At 39.7% G+C, this 23,446-nt stretch overlaps 1 protein-coding gene across 1 annotated transcript in view; it reads left to right on the top strand.

The window, feature by feature from the left end:
- Positions 1-23,446, top strand: part of LOC126188085 (integrin alpha-4-like) — a 521,321-nt gene that overhangs the window by 276,281 nt on the left and 221,594 nt on the right. The window lies entirely within an intron of this gene.

The raw sequence follows: 23,446 nt of genomic DNA, 5'->3' as shown, positions 1-23,446 counted from the left end.
ATGAAACTGTTCAAGCCTATTCTGAGCATGTGATTGAGCACTTATCAAGTATGGGAAACACAACACAATCTAATATTCCTGTTGTGGTAAAACTTGACATCTGTTACATTGAAATTACGATGAGTTCCATGTTGGATTTGTTATTCTCTCATGTCTCATGTAGAACTGTTCATCTTTGTATCTTCAGCTCAATAAATTACTTGTTAGTACAATATGTAACACTTCACACTTTCACAGTTCAGAATTCGCTTTCATAATTAATGAACACTACATACAGAACCAAAATCAAAGGACTTGATTGTATAATTTCACTGATATATCTAGTCTTTGAATGAAACAAAAAGTTTACTTTTGTCTGTTTTATGAATATCCAAAACGTGTTTTGAAAGTTGAAACCTCTATCGTCAGGTGGATGTACACCTGTTAGTATGATGTATGTGTGTGTGTGTGTTGTGTTATGACTTTGGGCTAACTTGTGCCGCTTTCTAGTGGAGAAACAAAACTGCAAATTCCGAATATGATTTTGGGGAGGTTTTTGTTTAAAAACCATTGGTTCGTGCTACTATAATGGCAGGTTATCAAGGGTTAAGAGAGTTTGAATGTGGTGTTACAGTCAGTGCCTGAGCGATGGGATACAGCATCTATGAGCTAGTGGTGATTCTCTCACTGGATGGGATAGCTGCGTTGTATGAGGTGCATTGCCATAGTTCACATGGCTCCCCTGTCGGAGGTTCGAGTCCTAGTCATTGGGTGTGTGTGTTGTCCTTAGTGTAAGTTAGTTTAAATTATATTAAGTAATGTGTAAGCCTAGGGACTGATGATCTCAGAAGTTTGGTTCCATAGGAAATTACTACCAGCACCATCAGATTTTCTTGTATGACCATTTCATGAGTGTATCATGAATATTAGGAATCCAGTAAAATGTCAAATCTCTGTCATCACTGTGACTGGGAAAATATCCTAAAAGATCAGGACCAATGAGAAGTGAAGAGAATTGTTCAACATGAGAGAAGTGCAACCCTTCTGCAAATTGCTGCAGATTTCAATGCAGGACCATCAACAAGTGCCAGTGTTCCACAAAACATGAATGATATGGTCTTTCAAAGCTGAAAATCAAATAACATTCCCTTGATGACTCCATAACACAAATGTTTACACCTCCCCTGGGCCTGTCAACTCTGATATTGGATTGTTGATAACTAGAAACATGTTGCCTGGTCAGACGTGTCTCATTTCAAATTGTATCAAGTGGATGGTTGTGTACAGGTGTAAAGACAGCCTCATGAATCCACAGACCCTGCATGTCAGCAGGGAACTGCTCATTTAGCTTCACAATGCAATTATGATACAACTACTGCTAGTCTGCAGCAGTAATGGAAAAACAAGACAGTTGACACGAAATATTCTGGACCGAGTCAATATTTGATAAAGGGGTCCAGCTACCATCTTTTCTTGTGCCACTTATAACTAAGTCTCATCATTTTTGCATGTATTTGTGGAGTACTGTATTCAGCAACAATATCAATCTTTATCCTTTTGAATTCAAACACTGAGTCTTAAAGAATATGCTCAGTCATAGTTGACGAAACATTTCTAGCCCTTTCTGGCTAGTGAAATCTTATTGGCTGCAACTTGTTAAATCACCCAGTAACCAGTGAAGCCATTACACAACACTAACACACATAAAATGAGCTCACCTAGTGGATTTGTGGAAAGGGGGAGTGACCCTTCAGTGATGGGAGTGCAAGTAGGGTCGAAGCATTTTGTGATGAGCTGAAATCATACTTTTCATGCATTGGATATGCTATTTCAGAGATGTCACATGGAAATAGAACAAAGGTTTTGTGATAGCACATTTTAAAGACTTATTGTGTTCAAATCTGACAAGATACAGTTGCAACAATTATAAACACTACTCGTGTATATACTTTGCACTGCACAAACCACACACTGTAGACTGTAAAGATTGGCAGCAGTTTAATGGCACCGTTCAGAGCTGATGCATTGTTTCAGTGAGACACGTTGTAAATTTTCACAATTGTCATGTATGGGTACATGTCAATTCTCACACAACTGTTGTAGCAAGTCATCAACGAAGATTTTCTCTCAATGTTTGGTCCAGTATTGTCCATGACTGCTTGGTATGGCCTCACTTCCTTTCACCCAGCTCAATGGACAAAGTTATCATTATTTCATAGAAAATGTTCTACCTGATCTGTTAGCAAATTTGCATTTAGCTTGGGACAAAACATGTACAGTACTTCAAGCGCGATGGAGACCTCCTCATTTTAGTGTTAATATAATAACTGTTAGCTCCTAAATAACAGATTCAGTGACAGATGGGTAGGTAGAGATGTACGAAATGCCTGACCTCCACACTCTCTGAAACTAAACCAACTGGACTTGTACCTTTTGGGAGCATTTGAAAAATTTTGTGTATGTAACCCCAATACAAGATGTTCAGAGTCTTCATGCCCCTATTATGGTAAGCTGCGAAACCACAGGCAATACTCCTGGGATACATCAGAGCAGCCATGATTCACTATGATGATGGATTGATGCATGTATGAATGCCCACAGAGGGCATATTGAACATTTGTGAGAAAGAGTTGCATGTGTTACACTGGTGCTTTCAGAGTGGGTGTGTTTCCCATGATTAATGAGTTGGAGAAAATGAGTTTTACCATGGAAACAAGGCATTTCAAGATCCACGTTAATATAACATAATTTTTTTGTCTACATGTAGAGTATGTGTCCTGCAATTTGTGCCATACATTTTTGTTACACACTGTATAACAATGGTAAAAATATACATAAATAACATTTTGGCTGAGATTCACAGATAGGGATGAAAGCATGGAATCAGGGAGAGAGAGAGAGAGAGAGAGAGAGAGAGAGAGAGAGAGAGAGAGAGAGGGGAGGGAGAGGGAGAGGGATGTAGGGAGAGGGTGAAAGGAGTGATTGGAGAAGGATAAACTTTTCTTAAGATTCTTACCAAGGAAAGACTTGTAGAGGGAATTAAAGTTCAGAGAGAAGAAACAAAAACTTTGAGGTTTGGCAGTGACACAGTAACTCTGTCAGAGACAGATAAGGATGTGGAAGATCAATTGAATGACATGCATAGTGTCTTGAAAAGATGTTATACGATCACAATCAGTAAAAGTAAGAAATCATAATGGAATATAACTGAATTAAGTCAGGTGATGCTGTAGGAATTACGTGATAAAATGAGACACTAAAAGTATTATTTATAGAGAATGTTGATATAATATTACAGTATACTGGACCCCGGTCACCTGTGCAAATGAATCAATTCGTAAAGGATACATATACCTTATGGTGGACTGGAAGCTCAGAACGAGCATTTCAGAAACTGCATGACTTGTTGAGTGTTTGAGTAGTGCTGTGGTGAATGTCTTCGACATTTGGCAAAACCAAGGTGAAACCATGTCCAGACATTGTGGGGTTTGACGCCAGCCCTCACTACAGATTTCAGATGTCGTAGGCTGGGCAGACTGGTAAAATAGGACAGGTGCCGAACTACAGTGGATCTAATATCAGACTTTAATGCTGGGCAGAATACAAGTGTATTTGAACACACATTGTACCCCTTGGAGTATTCTTCGATGACTTGTTTCTTTTATGATATAATGTAAGATCTCTTAATGAAATATACATACGTAAATGTTCACTTGAAGATGACTAAGCAGCCAAATTTGGTCAGTACTATTGAATAAAATGTTTTGTTTCAAATATATTGACAAATTTAGCAGAATTTTACAAATCTGTCTTCAGTAAAACGCAATGTTTTTTGATCACAAGACTTGTTTCAACACTTGGCTGGTACCTCCTCTAGGCTTGACATTATTTCTTACTTCGTGTTGTTTATACCATAAGTTGACAGAACACCATTCTTTGGTAAATTATAGACTTGAAGATCATCATGTTCTATCATTGTAACTCCCCAATTGGCTTTGTATTTACTCATGGAGTAGAACATAAACCACCAGCTACAGTGTTTTTTGGTTTCACAGATAACCTTGTTAATTTTTTGTACCATTTGAAAAAGTCATGAAAACCTTTTTGTCCTTAATTCTAGCATATACAGATTACTGTTTGTAATTTTTTCAAGAAATTTGTATTCCTTCTTACTAGCTTCTTGCAGTTCTGTGTGGATGTAAATCTGCTTGCAAATGCTACATGATAATATTGTGGGCTACAGATAATGAAAATCCTTGTTAAAGTCACCACAGAGCCAAATATTAGGGTACTTTGAGTTGTAGAGTGTAGTTTTAGAATTAATATTATGCTAAGGACTGTTTTCTTAGTTTGTATTTGTTATCTGGACACCATATGATAAAACGATAGCCCTATTTGCAATAACTCCTTATTCCCACCTGAACAATTTGGTGCAGTGCTGTGTATGGTCATGTGATTCCACATTGCACCCAAAATTCCAAGCTGAAATATGACAAAATGCTTGTGAGCAGATCAAATACCAAGCATGGACTTGGTATGTCATTGTGGCTGTGCATATGCAGTAACGCCTGCTTTCTGGTGCTCTCTGGCAGCTGTTCAGACAAACATCTAACAGGTCATGGGGAAATATTGCAAATTGTGGTTTGAGAAGTCTTACTTTTAAATTAAATTTCTATTCACACAAGATGAATTATGTCACGTTGAGAAAGTGCAATGGATTTCTTAAATCACAAAGCATTTGACTCTCATTCAAAATTTAACTTTCAGACCCAGAAGACCAGCAATTTCTACATTTACACCTGCATCTGCATCTAATTTATGTCATTATTTAAAATTTTACTGCCACATTTATGTATGATATACACTGGTGTCCAAAATTAAAGCGACAAACCACTCTTTCCCTATCCTGTGTCTAACTCACGATATAATCATAGAAACTTCAAAGATATGTCCATACAATTGAGTTCTGCATGAAAGATGGTATTCCGGTCAATGGAAAACCTTGGCAATGATGACATCAGGGCACCTGTCAGACGGAGTGTTTCCCAGGTAATCCAAATCCACAATCACTGAGTACAAAGTCATAGTCGATGCTGTATGGCACAACGAAGATGCCTAACAGAGTCTCTATGATGGAGGAAAATAGGAAGAGTGGAAGCAGGACAATCACTTAATGTGGATCATTCTGCTGTTTTTTTGGTGTGGCAACAGTTCATAGAGATTGGAATTACATCCCAAAGACCAGAGCAGGGCTGACCACATGTGACATCAGAAAGAGAGGGCTGAAATTTGGCTGTAAGGGCATGATGGGACTGCCTTAGTACTGCACAGCAACTGGCATCTGGTCTCACAGGATCCACTGGATGTGTTGTATCGAGGCAAATGATGTACAGAAGGCTTCTGCAGATTGGCCTTTATTGGGACTGGGTGTGCCTTCATCATTGGCACACTCGTCTTTCGATACGGGCTTCCGGCACACTACTCGGTATTTACAGCCTAGCTCTTTGCCCTGTGTCAGGCCACAGGGTACATCTGGCAACACAGCCTTTTGAATTGTGTGCTCTGCTCAGACTCACTCAGTGCCCTTCAAAGTCTACGTGTGCTATACACCGCCCATACCTTAGTGCAGCGGATCCAGGAAAACTGTCACTTGCTCACTCTTGGTGGAGCCAGTGTGATTTTTCTGTGGGCTCCTGGCCATATTTGTCCACCAGGAAATGAAGCTGCTGACACTGCTGCCAAGGCTGTAGTCTTTGTACCTCACAAGGGAACATCCCCATTGCACCCCCCTCAGATTTAGTTATAAGTTGGCGCAGTGGATAGACCTTGAAAAACTGAACACAGATCGATTGAGAAAACAGGAAGAAGTTGTGTGGAACTATGAAAAAATAAGGAAAATATACAAACTGGGTCGTCCATGCGTAAGATAGGCAATATTAAGGGGAATGTAAGGCAAGCAGCTCCGTGGTCCTGTGGTTAGTGTGAACACCTGCGGAACGAGAGGTCCTTGGTTCAAATCTGCCCTCGACCGAAAATTTTAACTTTTTATTTTCAGTTTATGTGAAAAACTCTTATCTTTTCATCACTTTTTTTGGAGTGATTATTACATCCACAAGAAAACCTAAATCGGGCAAGCTAGAAGAATCTTTTCACCCATTCGCCAAGTGTACTAGTTAGGTGGGTCGACAACATATTCCTGTCATGTGTCGCACATGCTGTCACCAGTGTCATATACAAAATATCAGACGTGTTTTCCTGTGGAGGAATCGGTTGACCTATGACCTTGTAATCAAATGTTTTCGGTTCCCATTGGAGAGGCACGTCCTTTCGTCAACTAAGCACACAGTTTTGCGGTGCGGTCGCAAAACACAGACACTAAACTTATTACAGTGAACAGAGACGTCAATGAATGAACGGACAGATCGTAACTTTGCGGAAATAAAGAAAGCAAAATTTTCAGTGGAGGGCAGATTTGAACCAAGGATCTCTCGTTCTGCAGCTGTTCATGCTAACCACGGGACCACAGAGCTCCTCGCCTCAGATTGCCCTTAATATTGCCTATCTTACGCATGGATGACCCAGTTTGTATATTTTGCTTATTTTTTCATAGTTCCACACAAATTCTTCCTGTTTTCTCGATCGATCTGTGTTCAGTTTTTCAAGGCCTATCCACTGTGCCAACTTATAACTAAATCTGAGGGGGGTGCAATGGGGAGGTTCCCTTGTCAGACCTATATTCCCTCTGATGATCTCTGTGTTGCCATCTAGAGGTGGTGTCCCTTTGGCATTGGTAATGGTCCTCCCTTCACAGGACTAAGCTCTGGCATATTAAGCCTCTCCCAGCAGTTTGGATGACCTCATCTTGGCCCTCCCACCAGGAGGAGATCATGTTAACTAGGCTGCATATTGGGCACTGCCTTTTGACCCTTGGTCATTTGATGAGTGGTGCTACCCCACCATTTTGTCACATTGTGCCCAAGTTTTAACTGTCTGCCACTTCCTGATGGAATTCCCATTTTTTAACCATCTATGTTCCCACTTTGGTTTGTCATCTGAGTTATTGGCCGTTTTAGCAAATGACGCGTGGGCTGTCAACTGCTTTTAACTTCTTATTTGCCAATGCATTATGGTGAAGATCATTTAATTTTTAGTTTTGGATCTCCATTTCTGTATGGTGCCTTTTTATCTCTTTTTCCACGTACCTGTTTTTAACTGTTTTCTATTATGTCAGTTGGGACTGACCTATAGTCAGCTTTTAACTCCTCTCTGTCTTTGTGCTCTATGGTTTTGACTTGGGCGCATATGACCCCAGTTGTTTTTTGCACCATAAAGCAAAACAAAACCAAATTTTTTTGCCAGAGACCTGCTGTATGTATACTGTTGACATGTCTTCACAGAAGGGATTGTCTAGAATGGAACCATCAACATGCTACCTGGGTGGTCAAACAGTGGGCCAATGGTTTTTCACAGATGAGTCTTGGTTTGGTATGGAGACTGATTCTTGATGGGTTCACATCTGGAGAGAATTTAGGACACATTTTCAGGACACAATGTGGAAAAAGACTAATATTGAGGAGGGTCCCTAATGGTGTGAGCAGGGATTACATTGACCACTCAAATGCCTCTTCATGAACTTGTACAGTTGAATCGGCAAGGTTTAACTGCTTTCAGGTATCATGATGAGATCTTAGGGTTCCATGTGGGGTTGTTGTGAGGTGCTGTGGGCCCAGACTTTGTATTGATGGACAATAATGCTCGACCTCATAGAGCACAAGTGGATGATATTTTTTGTTAGAAACAGATGAAATTGCATGCATGATGTGGCTTGCTCACTCTCCCAATTTCAAACTCATAAAGCAAATATGGGATACACTAGGAATATGGGACGCATCATGTCAGCATCCACAAATTGCTCTCCATGGCTTGCGAGCAGCTCTGCAGGAAAAACGAGCATTGTTGCCTCAGAATGACATTAATAACATCATTTACAGCATGCCCCATCATTATCAAGCCTGTACTGCTGCCAGAGGATGTCACATCTCATACTGAGCACATTAACCAGTTTTAGGAATGTGTGTATAAATCTGTTAAGATGGAAAAAGCAAATAACATTTTTGTCCACCATTATGCATGTCACAGTTGTATGTGCTCTGTATTCTTAACATTGTTTCTACTTTACTATCACCTATTTGTACTGTTTTGCAGCAGAATAAAAGCAACTTTGCTATGTTTCTGTCTGTTGCTCTAATTTTGTACAGCAGTATACATTAAAGTGTAACACACAGGACCAGTATTATATGTGAAAACTTAGCTTTTTTGTAGCTGTACTATGTGATGTGAGCTATGATTGACTGACAAAAGCACATCACAATCTTGATTTCAGTGCTTTGGAAACTAACGTGATGAGTTTGGTGGAATACGTATTTATACTTTTATAATAAGAAGATATGGTGTGTATATGTTGCTGCACGTAGTTTTACAACAAGGAGAAAAGGTATTTTCACTGGGAAAAATGTATATTCACCCACTAAAATGTGTATTTTTAAGTAGGAAATCTGGAAAAAAAAATTGAGAAGATTTTCTTTATCCAGCCGGCCGGTGTGGCTGAACGGTTCTAGGCGCTTCAGTCTGGAATCACGTGACCACTATGGTCCCAGGTTCGAATCCTGCCTTGGGCATGGATGTTTGTGATGTCCTTAGGTTAGTTAGGTTTAAGTAGTTCTAAGTTCGTACAGAGCCATTTGAACCATTTTTTCTTTATCCGCATATACACACTGTGCACTATACGAGGCCACAAACGTGTCTTGGATTCCCAATGGGAGGCTTGTCATCATCTATGCTGGGCCACTGGCAATGGTGTCTCATGGTAAATATGTACTGCTTTAGTTGGTAAGTGAGGCTGTTGTCATCTTGCCATTCACCAGACTCCCTATTGTTCATGCATATCCATGGAGAATCTGGTATAGTCCAGAATGTGGGGCTTGTAGTGGAGGTGTAACATGTCATAAAACCTCCAATGCCTGGAGTTTGGACATGTGCTGTTTTAAATGACGCAAAATGTGTAGGTGGTCTTGCATGGTCATCTTGATTGTTTCTATGTTGACAGAAGTGTCTGATACTGGGTCATTGACAAACACAATAAATTTCTTGTCTTCATGAAACACTCGTACAAGTGTGAAAAAATTCTATTGGAATCCAAGACACTGCTAACCTATGACAGACAGTGTGTGCAGAGTGTCACAAGTGTATAATACTCAAGGTCTTGGTGCATAAAAGAGTGAGGTGTAACATGTCATAAAACCTCCAATGCCTGGAGTTTGGACATGTGCTGTTTTAAATGACACAAAATGTGTAGGTGGTCTTGCATGGTCATCTTGATTGTTTCTATGTTGACAGAATCACCAGGCATATGCAATATTTTGCTGTAAACTAATTCTGCTGCTGCTCATTCGTTTCCAACTTGAAAGTTGTCTGTAAGCCGAGTAGTACCACGGAAAGTGCCAACATCCAAGCTTCATCAAGGCACATTAATGCTGCCTTCATACAATGGTGCCAGTTGCTCAATTGTCCCATTGTTGGCCAGGTAGTAGTTCATAGTCTTGTGGTGGGTGTATTGAAACAACTTGGCCAGCTGGGTGAACAGGTCTGACTCAAACTGGGATCCACGGTCAATACTGATATGTAGTGAACACCCAGATCTCACCAGTCATGCCTGTGTGAAAGTGGAAGCTAATGTCAAAGTTGTGATACTGTCCATCGGTATTTCTTTAGGACAGTGAGAAATATGATCAATTGTGGTCAACAAATACTTCTGTCTGCCTGATGAGAAAGTGGAGCCAACCACATCCAAATGCACATGAGTGAAAAAATGTCTGGTGGTATCCTGGAAATCACCAATTGGGGCATGTACATGTTGAGAGAAATATTGCATCTCTGCCACTTGAGATGGGATCTGACCCAGTTATGGCAATTTTTATGCAGTCCAGTCACACGCAGCACTGCAACACTGCAATGCCACATGGAAGGTTGGTCACAACCTGGATGGCACAACTCATGAATTATGTTGAAAGCTTCCCTTCTGATTGCTGGCAGCAGAAAAGGACGAGGTCAACTATGCCAGGCTTTACAGTACAGACATGTATGTATCTTCCCCTGGATGTCCATGAGCTGCAACTTCAGTGTCTGATACTGGGTCATTGACAAACACAATAAGTTTCTTGTCTTCATGAAACACTCGTGCAAGTGTGAAAAAATTCTATTGGAATCGGGACACTGCTAACCTATGACAGACAGTCCATAATTACACTGTTAATTCCAGATATGTGACTGATGTCTGTTGTGCACTGGGGCACAACTCTGAGATGAATAAATTGTCTGTGTGAGTTGTTGCCACTGTACTTCCTGAATGAAAATATTAAGCACTTGTGGTCCATATAGATTGTAAAGACTCATCCTTCAACTCGTGGGCAAAAATATCTAACTGTGTGGTACACACCCATGAGCTCACCATAATATGTACTCCATTTCCTTTGTGAAGGCAACTGTTTGTGTGAATAATATGCCAGTGGCTACCTGGTGTTGTGAACCAACAGTTGGCAGCATCAGTGACTGTCTGGTTTGCATCCATGACAATAGCTAGCAGTGAATCAAGCTTCAGGCGGGCTAAAAGCACTGTGTCAGCCATGCCCTTTTGTGCAGCCTTGAACACAGAGCACATATTATCTGTCCAATGCACATGAGATTTGCTGTTAACATTAGGACCCCACAATGCTGCTGTCAAAGTTTCCTGTAATGCTATTGCCTGGGGAAGATGTCAACTGTAGAAATGTAGGAATTCCTTGACTGTAGTTGCCCCAGGTAGCTGTAGCATTGCTTCTACCTTCTCAGTCAGAGGAAGGGAGCCCACAGCTGATTAAAGTCCCATAACAATGGTACAGGGTATCTATCAGGAACTGTTTGAGAGTTAAGCGCATGATTGTTGCCACTTGGGTGCCAGACTCCACCTTTCTTTGGCAACAAGTGGGATTCCACTGACCACAGGCTTTTAGATGGCTGTATTAGGCCTACTCATAACATCATATCAAATTTGGCCTTCACAATTGCTAATCAGTCTGGAGCCAAACATCTTGGCCTGCACGCCAAAGAGGAACCTATTTGTTATTTTCATATGGTGCACTGTATCATAGTAGCCACCTCAGGGGACTGATTATGTGGTCAAATTTGGGTAGTCACTGTGCAACGCAGCGTATTCACCACTGGAAGCCTGCATCAACTTGGCACTGTTGACTGCAACACTGCAGTTGAAGCCAGTGATAGCAAGGCCATTGATGCTGTCCACAAAGTGGGCATTTGCCATGTCAGGTAGTAGCTGATAGGGTACGAGGAGGTCTGCTCTGATGGTGGCCTGTGTGACATCCATGATGTTGCAGTATCACACGTATGAGCAGCACCGTCCTAGGTTAAGTTCTGACTGTCGAGTGCCACATGTTGCAATTGAAGAGTAGTTAGTAGCCATCAGACAAAAAGCTGTTGGTGTCTGACAATGGGGCATAGATGTTCTATGCTGTATACTCTGGTTCAAGCCAGTATCTACCAGGAATTTTATGACAGAACCTCAATCAGTTACAAACAGGCTCTTGGATGATGTTTGGCTCTCAGTTGCATGTACTACCAAACTGCTGGTGACATTTGAGAATGAATGAGGTGGTGAACACTTCTTTGCCTAACTACCAAACTGGCCGTGGAAACAACATATCTGTGTGTCACTCAACTGAATTGTGGTGCAAGTGGCGGACCTACCACTTGAACATTGTCAGGTTCATCCTCTACTGTTTCCCATGTCATTGGGTGATAACAGTGTGCCAGCCTGGATGCAAAACACTAACAATTCATGGTCTGCCCAAGCTACTGTTGACACAGTGGTTGTTTAGTTCTTTGGCACCATGGACTGCACTGACCTGTGTAAATGTGATTGCATCTTGAATGTGATCAGCTAGCTTTGCAACAGTGTCCAGTGACAAGTCTGTCTGTGAGGTGACAATCACCTTGAACTGGTGTTAGTAATTAACTGCTCCATAATATGCAGAGCAAGTCATCCAGTGCTGTATCTGTGTCAACTTTACTGCACAGATGATGTAGGTACTGCAATGGCTTCTTATTACTGATCTCTTCCTTTGTTAGCATATGCCTAATGCACTAATTTCCTATCACTGATAGCTTCCTTTATGATCACTTGCCTAATGCAATCTTCCTGGGAAGGAGCCACACTTAATGTCAATTCTGTCTTGAGATTAGTGTATAAGTACATATTGGATGGTGTGGTAATGATGTCTTGTACCTCAGTTCTGAATCTGTGGCCCAGCCGACTTACGATAAGGGCGAACTTAGTTGCATTGGCCATTACTCTTGCACAACAGAAATTTGCCTGTGCTTGTGAGAACCAAAGGGCAGGATTGTCTTGCAAGAATGGTGACAAGTGGACTGCTAATCTTGAAATGGCATTCTCTTTGATCATAGTGTGATACGCAGTGACTCTGACATAGCACTGTACCTCTCAGTCATGTTGGGTCACAAGTTGTTGGTTCCTGCAGGGAATTCCTGCACAATCCTTGCTAACTCAGGAAAAGAAGAACAGATTTTGTTGATTTCATCACATAAAGTTATGCGCCACACTGTAACTCAGGGATAACTTAATTAAAGCTTTAGCCTCTTTACAGAATTACAGTTTGAATCAGAAATGATGTTGGAAAACTTCACAGCACACTGTCAGAGAGTAGTTGAATAGAAAAACAACAGAGATAAATTTAAATCTCTGCTATGCACACAAGACACTGAACACCATTGCACTTATGGAGGTTGATGCATAGGGCAGTGTCGACTCTTTACAGTCACTATAATAAACTTGGATGTTGATGTTTTTTGTCCAGAGCATTTGTTAGTGACATCTTGGCCCCCTGCAGCATCTATGGTCCAGATCCATGCTAGTAGGTGGATCTGCTGTCTCTACATCTCTCTCAGGTAGTGTATGATACATGCAACATAATAATTACAGCCACTATTAATAAACATTTATAGAAATATGGTTTATCCTTCACACTGCTTTTTGCAAACAAAAAGGATGAAGAAGATTAATTAGTGGCTTGACATTGAAAGTAATGGTGGGGATAACAAAGTGGTATCTCACAGCTGCTCACCATCCTGGATCAAGAGGCCTTAGACAAAATTTCTGGCTGGTGTGATGAATGGCAGTTTTCTCTAAATGTGGAAATGTAGATAATTGCGGACAAGTAGAAAAAACGACCCCATAACATCTGAATACAGTATTAGTTGGGTGCAGCTTGACACAATCACTTTTATTAAATATCTAGGTGCAAAGTTTCAAAGTGATACAAAATGGAATGAGCATGTCAGGCTGGTAGTAGGGAAGGCAAATGCTCAACTTTGTTTTATTGGGAGAATTTTGGGAAAGTGTAGCTCATCAGTAAAAGAAATGGCATATAGGACACTAATCTGACCCACGCTTGAGTTCTGTTAAGGTATTTGAGACCTGTACTAGGTCAGGTTAAACAAAAATATCAAAGCAATTCAGAGGCATGCAGATAGATTTGTTACCAGTAGGTCTGATGAGCATGCAAGTATTACAGGGATGGTTTGTGAAATCAAATGGAAAGCCTTGGATGAAACACAATGTTATTTCTGCAAGGCACTATTCCACAAACCTAGAGAACTGGCATTTGAGACTGACTGCAGAGTGATTCTACTGCCATCATTGTACACTTTGCATAAGGACCATGACGATAAAATGCAAGAAATTAGGATTTGTACAGAGGCTGTTAGACATCATATTCTCTCACTTTATTTGTGAATGGAACAGGAAAGGCAATGACTGGTAGTGGTACAAGATATTCTCTTCCAGGCATCCTGTGATGGATTTCAGAGTATGTACGTGGATGTAGATCATCTGAGGCCAGCGATCGTCAAGTATTTCAATGATGCTCCAGCATCTGGTCACCTGGGATTCATTGAGTCTAGACTTAATCAGATGTAGGTGTCACTGCCTAGAACTCTACTGATCAATTAAATGCTCTGTGAGCCACTTTACTGGATGCCAATGGCGAATGCACATGCATGTGGTACCAACCCCAATTGCTGCAGCATCATTCCCAATTGGAATTAACCTCTAGGAGACGTTTCCAAAATCAAGAAACAAGAACTGATGGATAATAGTCTACACTGACCACCCTACATACTATCCTGTCCCTAGAGAGGTTCTTACTGCCAAAGCTTTGGAAATTGCAAAATTAATTGCATGTGAAGCACTGAGCACCCCGTGTCATGGTCTCTCATAGTGGGAATGTTTTCTGTCAAGACTAGTTTCAGAGGTAATTTCACTTTGTGACATCACCCACAGGATGGTAACTGCCCACCATCCACAGATGAATGACCTCACAGATGGCTTTCATAAGACACTTGTACATACACTCTCAATGTAAGTTGATTTAGAGCAGAGACATTGGGGTACAGTACAGTCCGTCATGACATTTGAAAGCAACAGAGTGAAGCAGGGCACTGCAGGATATGGTCTTCCCATTTCAATGGGAGATACTCAGGATGACTGTGAAACAACTGATCACCAGGACAAAAGAAGGAAGTCACATATGGACTCTGGACATCCTGGGGAAAAACCAATAGTTCTATAGCACCGAGCACCAGCAAGTGAAATTCAACCCAGAAGAAATGGTGTAGATTTTTGTACTCATGTGATAAGTAGGACCATCAAACAAGTTACTGAAGCACTACTTTGGGCCATATCACAGTATCACAGTCTTAGTTGCTTGTCAGACGTCCACGTGAAGGCAATTATGCTACAGGTTGCCAGTCAAATCTGTGCACTAGAAATTGCTTATGTTCATTATTTATCATTTTTAGTAGGTTCTTGATGTGTATTATTGTTGTGATGTTTGAATATTCTGGAATATTTGATGTTTGTATAACATGAGCATTCTGGAATATTCAGGATTTGTATGAATAGCTGCATGCTCTGTGGGGGAAGTTTGTTCTGTCCTTGCTGTACATTAGTGCCCATAGTAGACATGCATTTGGTTATAAGTGTTATACCGTATTTGGACTTGATTGCAGATTCAGCATGACAATATTAATAAACCTGGAATGCTTGTTGCCAGGGTCCAATACCTTGGATGTGAAGTTACCTTGGTACTTACTCTGTCAGTGATGGCAGCATGTGGGATTTTAGAATTTTTCTGAGCATCTTAACATCAACAATGCAGCACATGTTATAGCTTTGCCACCAAAGGATGGACTTGGTGCTCTGTTCTTTCTAACACAGACTGTAATGACCTTACAAGCAAATCTGCAGAACCTTAGTGAAGAAATGAGGTGTTTTTTTTGCTGAAATGTTGTAACTAAGGTTCTAAACTAAGATACTCTCAATGAGTGTTACATAGATTTGGTAAGAGCAGTCACTGACACCATCCATGTTGCAAGATCACATGCAAAATGTTGGTCTTGGGCATCCATCTCCACAAAGCCTCTTTACAAGGTAGCTGCCAACCACGGTTGTGATATAATGTAAGCCTAGTACTCAGAAAATCATCCAGAAAGCAATTTAAAGACAAACAAAGAATGTAGCCTCATAAATTAATGAAGTCTTGAAATGGAACAGAAATCTGAAACTCTGAAAGTGCCACACAGGACTTTCTATTCTCTCAACAAAACTGAACATGCTCATAATCTTTTCACTAGAAGCTACAGCTTGCCTATGTTTTTCTGGAAATACTAACATATTTGGAAATCTGATATCATGTGCAGGCAATAGGTTATGAGTGTGTGCCAAAGCTAAGCAAGATGAGGGAGAACATGAACTCATACATATACATGGATCTAATTTCTGTTACTACTTAGAATAATTTCTGAATGCCCAGTAATGTGTTCAGACAGTTTAGCACTTTATGAGGTACTGCTCACATGTATGTCCATGGTGGGAGCTCACCATTGAGTCCACATGGCCTTTGAGACTAACAATTAGCACATCACACTGTGGGTGTACTTTTGTCTCCAAGAGGCTGCATATGTGTAACTGCATCAATTGTCAACCAATGATTTGACAGTACTGGTTTAAATGTAGTCAGCCTACTAAGTTCCTTTTCATCATTTCTTGATTTAGTACAAAATTAAAAGAAACATTAATCAAACTGTAGGTTTAACTACTCAAAACCACTGCTTTGTGACATCATTCAATATTCCAATGCCACACACTGTAGACACCAGAGGAAATTCCTGCTATTCCTGCTATTCATAGAATGTATCATGGAACAAAAGGTTTACATTTGTCACATACCTTCTAAAACACCTGGAAAGACACAGATTAGTCCACCCATTGACAATGTGTGCTATTGCCATGCCTGATCCCATTATTACCTACTCTATGTAAAATTATGTTTACACATATATCACTTACCATACTATATCTAAAAACAAAGATGATGTGACTTACCAAACAAAAGCGCTGGCACGTCAATAGACACACACGTCTATAAACGTGCCAGTGCTTTCGTTTGGTAAGTCACATCATCTTTGTTTTTAGATATATTTTTCCCATGTGGAAGTTTCCCTCTATTATACTTACCATAATATGCAACACTCAGCTCTCTTGATACAAAATACAAAGCAATTAATTATATTGATACAGTACTCAAATCTGAATCACATAGCCATGTGGGAGGTGTGATTCTTGATGAATTTATTGTAGCTGAAACCTTTACACAAGCTATTATTAACACAAATTAAATGGGCTTTAGCTTAAAAACTGTCTCATACTTTTTCCTAACTTTCCTCTAAAGCAGAGTTCATTAAAAACAAAGTTAAAGAACATTGTTCTTATGACAGTTGCATCGGGACCTAAGGAAATTTGTGTTAAATTCTGAAATTTATTAAAGTTGGGTTTCAGCAATACAGTTTTACTGTATTTGACTAGGTTTCTGAACCTTTCTTAGTTGTGCTATAAATTTTATGCCATAGAACTATACAGTCCAGTCACATTAATGTGACCACCACCTATGTTTGACATCAGTGTGAAGTAACTGCTCACATACAGTAGGGGGTAGCAGTAGCAGTGGTAGGTAAATAAAGCATGTTAGTGGGATGTGGGAAGCTGTGTACACATTATTGTAATGTGGTACCAGAGTGATTTATCTGATGTTCAAGAGGACATGTTCATCAGCTTTTGGGTCAAGGGTGGAAGCATTTCCTAAATGTTTACAGACTATTGTGCTTAAAGTATATAATGCATGGCAAAATTGTGCTATCCAAAACCAGTGTTAGTTCAACTGTGGTAGAACATGAGTTTTAGATGACAAAGGTGAATGATGTCTGTGGAGATGTGTGTGGGACAATAGATGTTCAACTATTGAGCAACTGACCACCCAGATGAACCAAGGGCTACCAGCAGTGTCTCCAGTGGATGTTGTTGTGTATTGGCCTGCACTGCTGGTGACTGCTTCAAGTGCCCTTACTGATTGTTGTTCATCACCAACAAAGGCTGGAACTTATATACCAGTATCACAACACATATTTATGTAGCTTCTTTCAGATAGTACTGCATTATAGATAGCTGCATCATCTGCAAAAGCCTGATTTCATTATTAATATTTTATTCAAGGTCAGTAATGAACATCAAGGGTCCCAACACACTTCCCTGGGGCACACATGAAGTTACTTCTATATCTGACTATGACTCTCTGTCACAAACTTCACTTGATACCCCATATGATCATGCGTAGGTGTCATAGTGGGTCAAATAGTTTTTGAAAATGAAGAAGTGCAGCATCTACCTGACGGCCTTGACCCAAAGTTGTCAGTAAATCATGTGAGAAAATTGCAAGTTGGGTTTCACATGATCAATGGTTTTGAAATCCATGCTGGTTGGCATTTAAATTCAGATTTTAAGAAGTGTTTCCTAAAGTTCTAAGAATCATTAAAACATGCAACAATAACAGCTGGGTAACCAATGGGATAAGGAAAACCTCTGAAACCCTCAAGCACCTCAGCTCAATGAAAAACTACTGTATTAGTTCAGCATTTCATAACTATTATCATACATAGAGAAAGATCAACAGAAAAGTATTGTCAGTGGCTAAAAGGTACCAAAATGACAAATTTATAGAAAAAGCTAATAATAAAATGAAAGCACCATGTAAAATTACCAAACAGAAGACTAATAGAAAAAAAATTAAAGCCAGTAAACATAGTTTCAACACAATGATACGAAAATAAATGACCCCAAAAACCTAGCAAACTTTGCCAATCAGTATTTAAGCAACATAGCAACCATACTACAACAGAAGTTCAGCAAAACAAAGCATTTACAAATGCTGAACAAAATACCACAAACAATGATGCAGTGAATAATCACAACAGAAGAAGTATGCAATGTTGTGAGTAACCTAAAATGTAAAAATTCTGAAGGCATAGATAAGTACCTGTGTGCTTACTGAAAGACTGCATAGACAACATCAAAGACCCTGTAGCGCACATCATCAATGAATCCTTCTCCATAGGTTGCTTCCCAGACATTACTAAAGCATGCAAAAATCCTACCTAAATATAAGAAAGGTGACCTAAAAATCACAGAAAATGACAGACTAATCTTGTTACTATCATCCTTTTCAAAAATCATAGAGACCATAATGAAAAACAGGCTCATGGGGTACTTAACAAAGTTCAATCTTCAGAGTAAAGAGCAATTTGGTTTATGGGCTGGCAAAAGCACAAATCCAGTTTTAGCTCATTTCTCAAATATTATCCTCAAAGCACTAGACAAAGTAGACCACACAACAGGGATCTTCCTTGATTTGACCAAAGCATTTGACAAAGTACACCATACAATTTTGCTAAACAAACTAAATGCACTAGGAGTAAGAAACATGTAGTTTCATTCATACCTACAAAACAGGGTCCAACAGGTGGAGATCACTCAAACTAACTCCAATCATACCTTTTCATACCTTCCAAACCCAGAATATATCAATATAGGAGTATTAGTTTCCACTTAAACAGCAAACTGAACAGTGCCAAGATAAAAGTTAATGATAAACACATAGAATTTGTACCACCAACAAAATCTCAACTAAATTGGACTGAGCACACTACATTACTTGGAAAGCAAATAGCTTCAGCATGCTGTGCACTTAGGATAATAAAATTTAGTGTGTAGTAGCTCGTGTACTAGAACTGCACATTTTGTGTATGTCCACTCTATAATTACTTATGGCATATCCTTATGGGGATCAACAGAGCAGAACAGATAAGCAATATTTAAGTTGCAAAAAAGGGCTATAGAAATCATAATGAAAAGTAGCAATAGATCCCATTGCCTGTAGTTATTCAAACGTTTTGATATATTGACAGTTCTGTGTGAATACATTTTTCAGACAGTAATATACATAAAAAGCACATTGACCAATCCCTGATAAACAGTTCCATACATGTACATGAAACCAGGCACAGACAACTCTTATATCTCTATAGGAGAAACAAATCAAAAACTGAAAGTAGCATGTTATATAATGGTATTAAATTGTACAACAATCTTCCACAAGAGATCAAAGACATAAGCGAAACAGATAAATTCAGGAAATCACTAAAACATTATGTCTTAGAAGAGTGTTTTTAAACTCTCAAGGATTACTTGGAATGATGTAAATACATAGATAAATGTAAAAATTATTAACCGTGTTATTAAATGGTTTAACAATGTATCTTTATGTTACAATATTCATGAATTCCAGTTGTGATAATTATAAATTTGTGTACCTATTGTATATACTTATGTTGACAACATCCATACAGTCCTGACTGTCTTTGGATGGATAAATAAATAAACAAATAAAAATAAATAAATAAATTGAGGAGGTCATTCTGTTCAAGTTATCTCATTATGTCTGAACTCAGAATATGTCCTAAGATTCTACAACAAATCATTGTCAAGGACATTGGACAGTAGTTTTGAGGATCACTTCTACCACCCTTCTTATAGATGAGTGTGGCTTGTGCCTTTTTCCAAAAACTGGACACAGTCTTTTTGAGGGGTCTACAATAGATTATAGTTATAAGAGGAGCTAACTCATCTGAAAATTCAGTACAGAATCTGGTAGGAAACCCATTGGACTCTGGAGCTTTGTTCAATTGTAATGATTTCTGCAGTTTTCAACACCACTGACACTAATATTTACTTCAGTTCATCTTTTCACTGGTATGAGAATTAAATTGGGTCAATTCTTCTGTGTTTTCCTTGGCAAATTAACATTTGGAAACTGAGTGGAGCATTTCAGCTTCTTTACTATCCTTAATTTCAGTTCCTGTCTCATCACTAGGGACTGGACACTAACTTTGGTGCCACTAACACCTTTCCACATGACCAGAATTTCTTTGGGTTCTGTGAAAGACCACGTGACAGTATACTGTTACAGTAGTCATTGAAGGCATCAAGAATTGCTCTCTTAACAGCCGGATGCATTTTATTCAATGCCTCTCTATCTGTAGCCATATACTTCATTTTACACCTATTATGCAGTAATCTCTGTTTCTGTATAAGTTTCTTTATAGTACTGTATACAGTGGAGGTTTCTGCCCATTACGAACTGCTCTACTGGGTACATATCCATCCAGTGCATGGTCAACTACTCTTTTAAACTTGATCTGTAGTTCCTCTAGATGCTCCTGCCCTGTGCTGAAAGTTTGAATTTTGTCATTGAGATATGACACTACTGATTTTTATCTAGATTACTGAACATATGAATTTTTCTGCTTGTTTTAGTTGTCTTTTGTACTTTGGAAATCATTGTTGCCACAACTGTGTCATATTCACTTATATCAGTTTCAGTGTGTACAGTCTCAAAGAGGGCAGGTTTATTTTCTGCCGTTCGTTCTAATATATTTCTATCATGAGTGGAGTTTCTAACTCTCTGTTCTATATAGTTTTCAGAGAAGGCATTTAGAAAAGTTTCACAGGATGTCTTATCATGCTCACCACTAACAAAGCTGCAATTTTGTCAGTTAATTGTTGGATGATCAAAGCCTCCACCAGTGGTTACAGTATGGTTGGGGAACTTATATACAAGTGAACAGAGGTTTCCTCTAAAGTTTTCAGTTACATCAGAAGATGAGTCTGATGGGTGATAGAAGGATCCAATTATCATTTAAAGCCCATCCTTGATACTGAGTCTTGCCCAAACAGTCTCATATGCAATTTCAGTTTGTACCTTAGTGGATTTGAGTTTCTCATCTACAATTCCTTTCAACCAGCTTTCTGTACCTAGTATTATGTGAGCCTCATTGCTTAACCCAAGCACTTAATCTCTAGCACTTTGTTGCAAATTTCTCAGCAGTTTACCATCAGGATTTTAATACTCTCACCTGTGGGAGGCATTTCATTCAAACTTACACTGATACTTCTGAATTTCTTAAAGCTATTGTTATCTGCATTGTATGGAGTGCCACCTGATGGAAAAATCTCTTGTGTGCACACCAAACACAGTCAGTTATCTGAGTAACAACCCCTGGTGTGTAGTGCACACCTGAACCATTTAGCTATACCCTGCAGTTCTCAACCCTAAGGCACAAATCCAGGAAGTCATGGCCTAGCTTGTTACAGAACTTTTGAAGTCTCTGGCTCAGCCCTTCCATTCAATTCAGAACCAAAGGGCCATGATCAGTTCTGGGGCAATTCTGCAAATTGTGAGCTTTGTTGAAACTCCATGTGCTAGGCTGGTTTTCTCAACCTTCTCTACCATTCGCTGGAATGATCCAAGAATGACCTCAGAGCCCAGACAGCAGGCGTCATTTGTTCCAACATGCAGCACAGTCTGCAGTTGGTTGCACCCTGTTCCCTCAATGGCTGCTGGAATAGCCTCTTCAGCATGTTGAATTAGGCCCCCAGGCATACACACTGAATGCACCTGCTGTCCTTTCCTGTCCCTTGCTGACATTTCCATAAAAGGTACAATCATTCACTGTACATTTGAACTGCTGACTGATTAATAAACTCCTACCCTTTTGCATTTGCCTCCTCCTGACACTGAACAAAACTGGTTTCCCCCCAACAGGTGAAGTGAGTTCCACTGGGCCAGTTTTAGTTTCAGTGAAAGACAGGGGGATCGGTACAGCACCCTGAGCCCTCCCTGATCCCCGTCAACCCTGTATAGAATGCCTAGTTCTACCACTGACAGGACACTCACAGTCAAGTGGATGAATAATGACAGATCCTGTACTGTCTGCAGAGGAGACAGGATCTATGGGAGAGGAGAGTACTTGAGGTGCCTTGTATCACAGATACACAACTCATGGGAGCTCTTCCAACACACCAATTTGCAGCAGCTGCCAATCATTTAAATACAGTCAGGGTGATTTACATCTGCTTATGAATGTAAACCAACACATCACATGTTGGAGAACAGCATTCATAGTGGGGCTGCATTTTGGCTAGTGTGATGTATTACAAGTGAGTCAAAAAATAACTTTAAATTAAGCCCACTGATTATCTTTTAGTCTGTTGGGCTAAAAAGTTGCTAATTTCCTATAAGAATTGAAGCAAATACACAGAACCAGATTTTTTATTAATGCAACACAAAAACCTGTGGTAGAAACTACTAATTTCCTAAAGCATTTTGAGGTTAATTAGAGATGTTAGCAAACTTGAAAACAGAGTTAATTTACAATAAATGCTGATAATACATAGGGCTACTCTTCTTTAATGGGAAACTAGATGTAACACAATATGCGAGTTAAAAAATCTGATACAAATGCTAATTTGCACAGATTGTTCATAGATCTACATCTACATCTATACTCCGCAAGCCACCTGACGGTATGTGGTGGAGAGTACCTTGAGTACCTTTATTGGTTCTCCCTTCTATTCCAGTCTTGTATTGTTCGTGGAAAGAAAGATTGTTGGTATGCCTCTGTCTGGGCTCTAATCTCTCTGATTTTATCCTCATGGTCTCTTAGCAAGATATACGTAGAAGGGAGCAATATACTGCTTGACTCCTCCTTGAAGGTATGTTCTAAAAACTTCAACAAAAGCCTGTACCGAGCTACTGAGACTCTCTCTTGCAGAGTCTTCCACTGGAGTTTATCTATCATCTCTTTATTGCTTTCGTGATTAGTAAATGATCCTGTATTGAAGCGCACTGCTCTCCATTGGATCTTCTATATCTCTTCTATCAACCCTATCTGGCATGGAACCCACACCATTGAGCAGTATTCAAGAAGTGGGTGAACATGTGTACTGTAACCTACTTCCTTTGTGGACTGCATTTCCTTAGGATTCTTCCAATGAATCTCAGTCTGGCATCTGCTTTACCGATGATTAATTTTATATGGTCATCCCATTTTAAATCACTCCTAATGCCTACTCCCAGATAATTTATGGAATTAACTGCTTCCAGTTGCT

Source organism: Schistocerca cancellata, chromosome 5 (genome assembly GCF_023864275.1).
Source record: "Schistocerca cancellata isolate TAMUIC-IGC-003103 chromosome 5, iqSchCanc2.1, whole genome shotgun sequence".
NCBI classification, from domain to species: Eukaryota; Metazoa; Arthropoda; class Insecta; order Orthoptera; family Acrididae; genus Schistocerca; species Schistocerca cancellata.
The sequence above is the reverse complement of the archived record's forward strand: the minus strand, read 5'-3'. Positions and strand labels throughout refer to the sequence as shown.